Raw genomic sequence first — 6445 nt, forward strand, 5'->3', positions numbered from 1 at the left:
AAGGAAAAACCTAAATTTAGACACTGTCGATCCCGATCAATTGTTTTTGTTATTTTTCTGTTACGGTTCATTCACATTTCGTAATAAGTTAGAGGTGTTGGAAATGACATTAAAATAATAGAATATGTAACTGAAAATTGGGAGGGGGAATTAAAAATGACAGTATAAAGAACAATCAACAAAAAGGGAGACCTGTGGAAGTGAAAAAAAAAAAAAAACAAAAAAAAAAACAAGAGACTCTAAAGAACCTGAATCGCTGGCCTGGTTTAATAGCTTTATAAAGTTGAATACATGCAAATCTTTAAAAAGAAAAGGTCAAACATCTTTGACCAAATTTGCACAGATGATATAATTCATGATACTGAACATTTTGATAATACATACAAAAAAAATAAAAATTATGGTAATTGAATAACAGGCTAAAAAGTGCAAAAATTGCAATCAACAGATTTTTCTGAAATTTGCAACAGAAAATAGATAATGAAATACTGAACATTTTATCATTTAAAAATAATCATCAATCAGCATTCCTTTTCTAAATAATAGGCAAAAACCGATACAAAAAATAAAACAAAATGACACTTTTAAGGGCCATAACTCAAAGAAGTGTCAACAGATTTTTCTGAAATTTACACCAAAAATATATATAGAAATATTGGACATTATATCAGTATTTATCATCAATATGCTTTCTTTTTTCGAAATACTAGGCAAAAACTGATAAAACATAAAAAAATGATACTTTTTATTAAAAAGCCTTAACTCAAAGAAGTGTCTACAGATTTTTCTGAAATTTGCACCAAAAATAGATATTGAAATACCAAACATTATATCAATTTACATAAGTTATCAATCCACTTTCCTTTTCTAAATAATAGGCAAAAACTGATAAAAACATCAAAATGACACTTTCAGGGGCCATTACTCCAAGAATAAGGTAATTATTTTGATGAAATTTGCACCATTGATGAATCTTGTCTATATTGATAATACAGTTTAAATTGTGAAGCTAGCTGTTTAATTTTTCAAATAAATAACCAAAAACTGCTAAAAAGGTAAAACCAGCATATATTGGGTTAATTGATTATCTTGAAATTTTCAGGGAAGATGGATTTCTTTGGGCCAAAGAGCCTAAGATGTCTCAGATTTCTTCTATATTTATGAATGGTCATCGCAGTGACTACAAATGTAGACCAGACCCCTCTAAGTTGCCATCTGAGATCTGCCAGACTTACCCATGAGGATCTCCACAACATTGTTATTATGATTATAGATTGTAATAACAACTGGTCAAAAGTAAAAGAGAGTCTCAGGAAAGCTTTTGGTTGAAAAAATTACACACAATTCCTGCAGATGGAATGAACAATAAAAAATAATTCATTGTTAGGTCCCAGTTGAAAGCTGGTACAGCACTATGCAATACATCAAAACACTGCACTACTACAATTTATTTGATTTTACAAAAAAATTCCAAATAAAGGAGGGCCTCAACCCCCAAAACACTCCTACCCTGGATCCACAATAATTATCAGCAAGGAAGCAATATTAAATTGTGTGTTAAAAATATTTAAATGATGACAATAATTGAAGAATTTTAATTTTAATATATGATGTTGAAATTCTTTTGTTCTTGTTTTTTTAATTTTTGGATAGCAGAAATCTTCCGAGATGTAGCAAGAATTTTTTATAATTCACTTATTTTCTATCTTAAATTTCGAGATTGGGTTAATTTCATTATTTTCCTTAGAGCAATTTCTCTTTTTTTTCCATTTTTTGTGAATAGTACCTTGTTGGTTCAATTTCAAAGAGATTCATTCACCTTCATTCAAGTAATTGTCCAGATATCAGGAAAATGATTGAATTCTAATCCCTTCTTGGCCATTTATACATAAACACAAAAAAATCACAACCAAAAATAAATTCAAACCTTTCCTTTTGTATTATGGTATCTTGTCGTATAATATCAGAGAGTACCGTTAAGTTTTACTTAAGGTATTGTCGGATTATAAAAAAAATTGCTTGTTACTGGCCCCTTTTTGACCCCTTATTCCTAAATGGTTAAAGTCACAAACACCAAAATTAAATGCTAGCTTATGGTGCAACATTAAAGAGATTTATATACTATAAATCTAAAGAAAGTGTCTGAATGTATAGAAAATACTTGATCGTCTGAATATAGCTGAAATATTGCTGCTCGGACGTTAAACCCCAACAAACAAACAAAAGAAAATACTTGTTTCTGCCCATTATTCTTAAAGCTAAATACTGCTCTGAATTTGAATTTCAATTTAAGTTTGAAAGAAATTGGCCCTTATTCCTGAGTATTTCCAGTCAAAACTTCCCAATTCAATTCCATCCTTTTGTGGCATGACACCTTGTGGAGCAATTTCATGTTTACTTAAGCTGTTGTCTCAATATAAAATGTCTATGGATTATGAAATTGATAACAACATGGACAACAAGATAAAAAATATTATATTTCTTTAATCAAGGCAAGTCACATCCACTGCCTATATTGTTGACTGGCATGTCCTTAAATCCCTAACTGTTAATCAGTGTGTATTTCTGAAGGTGTTGAATTTCAAATGTATTTATGTCATGATGGAATGGCTGCCATTTTAAACAGCTAACTTAACCTCAATGTAACAAATTTTTCTTGCTGTAGATTCTGAATGAGCATGTCATTAGGCCATATCAATTTTGATACGTCATAAAAATTCTTACAAGCTGTGAATTTCAGAAATAGGTCTTCATTCAAATCACATTTTCTTAGGCATTAAAAAAATATCTTCTGCAGAAAAATATTTTTATTACTAAAATATATTTTTTTCTAAAGCATTTTTTAATTTGTGGGTTGTTAATTTTCATTAAGCACATGTCTCCAATAACTACTTCCAGTTTTTACACAAGTCTAACTGTTTATATACACTAGTTATATATATTCATGTAGAAAAATCCAGGGAGACCAAAACACTGTACCCTAAGAGCATTGTCAAAATCAACAGAGAAAAAAACTTACAAGAATACTAAAAAAATGTTTTGATATAAATAAATATGTATTAATCACTGATTTTTGATATTTTGTTTAAAATGTAAACAGAAATTAACATTTGGCTTTTCATATATGGTCCTTGAAGATGGAAAAAATTAAAAATTCAATACATGTTTGGAAAAGCAGAAACTTAACATTCTTTGACCCTCATTGCCACTAAGTACATTCTTTGGCAAGACGCTCATTGCCACAAAGTACATTCTTTGGCAAGACGCTCATTGCCACAAAGTACATTCTTTCATTATGTGGTTACAAAATTCAAACACGAGGAATACCCGATGGATTTGTACTACAACTAAATAATTTAATCTGGGAATTTATTTGGGACGGGAAAGGAAATCAAGTTGACCGTAATGTTTGCTGGACGTTGAAAAAGACAGTATGGGAATGGTCCATAAACATTCCTATATTGATAGTATTATTATCAAGAATATTTACAAAATAGTACAAGCTGGCAAGTTGGAATGCATTAGTTAAACATCAGTTGTGTAAATTTGATAATAAATTCAATGAAGATTACTTCATATGTTTGACTTTATTGGATCTCGAACTAAAACTAATACCTATGTATTATAAAAAGGCATTGAATACATGGTGTCAGTTTGTTAGTAAAATACAAAAGCTGGATACTTTTCATGCTAAACCAGAGACTCTTTGGCAACATTAATATATTGTTTAATAATAGAGCTCTTTTTCATCATACATTTTCTAAAAGCTGGTTACAAAGAATTAAAGATATTTGGGATTCAGACCATAAGAACTTCATAACTTGTGATTTAAGAAACTTACAAACGTAACTGCATCTCTGAATATTCAAAAATTAAAAAATCTATACGATCTAAATTTACTGAAATTCTGAAAAATAAAACATTTGAAAACTCTAGAAATGATATTGTTTTAACTATTACAGATGGGCCACAAATTCTGGACGAGTAATATATCCAGAAAATCTTTGACTTATAACTACTGGTATCCAAAAAATAATCAATAAAAAGCTTAATCCAAAATGTCAGAGCAAATGGGAAGAAACCTTTAACCAAGGATTTAATTCGGATGAAATTTGGAAAGCTGGGAAAGGTTTGATAACACATCCAAAATTAAAAGAATTTCAATGGAAATTTATACACTGAAAACAGACAGCAAGTAATGGGTATGTCAAATGGCAAATGTCATTTTTGTCACGAAGAAAATAATATTGAGACCATAAAACACTTATTCTATGATTGTATTTTTGTCAGTAAAATAGTTAAATATTTAATTAACATTTAAGTTTACCATGGATTATTAGATGAAGAACATATAACAAGCCAATTGTATTTGCTTAATGCTTACAAGAATCACAAATGCAGTAACCTATTAAATTCAATGTTTTGTATTTCTAAATTTATAATATGGAATATTCGAAACCAAATTAAATATCTGAAGAAACGTTCCACCACATTTATGGTGCATAGTAATTGGAAATTCAATTTAAAGAATGCACTTCATATCTTATCTCAAAGTTCTAAACTTAAACCATATTTGAGAAGGACAATTTAAACAGTATTATAAGAGATCTTTAAGGTAAATATACCATACAAATAATACAAGGATTGTGCACATTTTCTTTGTTAAATTATATATGCAACTGTGAATGGATACATTTTTCATTTCCTCTTTCTCCACCCCTCCGAAGAAAGGTTTTTTTATTGTAAACAGGGACCCTTATACTTGTTCACTTGGGCCATGTAAGGGAATTGTTAATACCAAGTGAGTACTTGGTCTTCAAAGATATAAGTTAAATAGTTCAAAATTAAGGGAGATAACTATGTAAATAATACTGAAATATAATAGAAGCTATTAGGTTTTCAGTCTAAATTATCTCCTAACACCAGACAGTTTGGAATAAATAATTATACATTTCACCATACAGACCAATTAATTTAATAACAAAAATAACAAGAGGCTCCCAGGAGCCTGAATTGCTCACCTGGTTAAATTTTGCCTTTGAAGTTCAATAAATTTGACAAAATTTGACTCAAGAAGATTTTGGTAGTACATGTACTTATCACAAGGATCATTTCAGCAACTGATAGTTTCTTTCTATCTGTCATAGTTTTTCAGATATTGGCTGAAAACTAATGAAAAAAACCATCTGTTTTCACCTTTCAAGGACAAGAACTCTTTCAAGGAGTCATCTGACAACTTTGATCACTTGGAGACTTTTATAGGCCTTATAATAAGGATTATTACAGCAATTGAAAAAATTTGGCTAATGGTTTCAGAGATATATGCAAAAAACTTCTATCTGACCTCTATGTTTTTTTTTAATAGCAGTTTCCATATATTTCAAGGGATCAAAGTACCTCACATCAACTCTATGCAGGATACCCCAAGGAATATTCATACCAAGTTTGGTTCCAGTTGGTCAAGTAATGTCAGAGGAGAAGATTTGTGAAAAAAATAACATCAAAACTAGCAAATAACAAATATTGAAAAAGGGCAATAACTCCAACATGGCTTAATGGATTAAAATAAAAATTTGACCACAGATAGATCTTATCATGCTTAACACTTTTACCTGAGTGAGAATTTTCTTACCGTAATGGTTTTGGAGATCAAGGGTCTGGAAACAGTAAAAAATGCCAATGACCGACAAATTTTGCAAATGACCGACGACCATTTTCCAATATCAGACATCAAAAATTGTCAACCCTTATAAATTACAGTCTGTGTGGTTTTAGTAGTGTATAAACATCCTGTCTACCTATCTCCTAATTGTTTATTGGAAATTAATTGACAGGTGTGTGTCAATATTAACCAAATGTAGGAAAAAAAGTCACAGGAAAAGTCACGGATAAAAAGACACAGGAAAAAAAGTCACAAGAAAAAGTCAAAGGAAATAAAGTCACAATATACAATTTACATACAAAATGTAATGTAATGGTCAGCTTAACAAAAATAAAAAAAAAATAAAAAATAAAAATGTTTAATAATTAAATTTTTTGTTCAGTGTTATATCACTTAAATTAAAATTAAATAATAATTAAAGATATTTGTACTTTGATGTAAAACAAAATTAGGAAGCCTTTAATTTCCTAATTCACTTGCATTTTCAACAATTATCACACACTTAATCTTATGTTATGCAAAAAAGAAGCCACCACAAACTTCCTGACAAAGGGTGACAATATGCAGACATGATCTATAGTGAAAATTGTTTGTTTTACATTTAATTTATTGTCATAAAATAAAAGATATATACATAGGTCCAATGAGACAATGATCAACACTTCCTGAATTTGCAGGTATAGGAAAAAATTCACAAAAATGTCGCAATTGAAATGTGATCAAATATTCATGTTCACAGACAAAACCATCAAATTAAATACCCTATAACAATATTCCACAAAA

This window comes from Perna viridis, chromosome 2 (assembly GCF_037379345.1).
Source record: "Perna viridis isolate PV_CMFRI_1.1 ecotype Kerala chromosome 2, ASM3737934v1, whole genome shotgun sequence".
NCBI classification, from domain to species: Eukaryota; Metazoa; Mollusca; class Bivalvia; order Mytilida; family Mytilidae; genus Perna; species Perna viridis.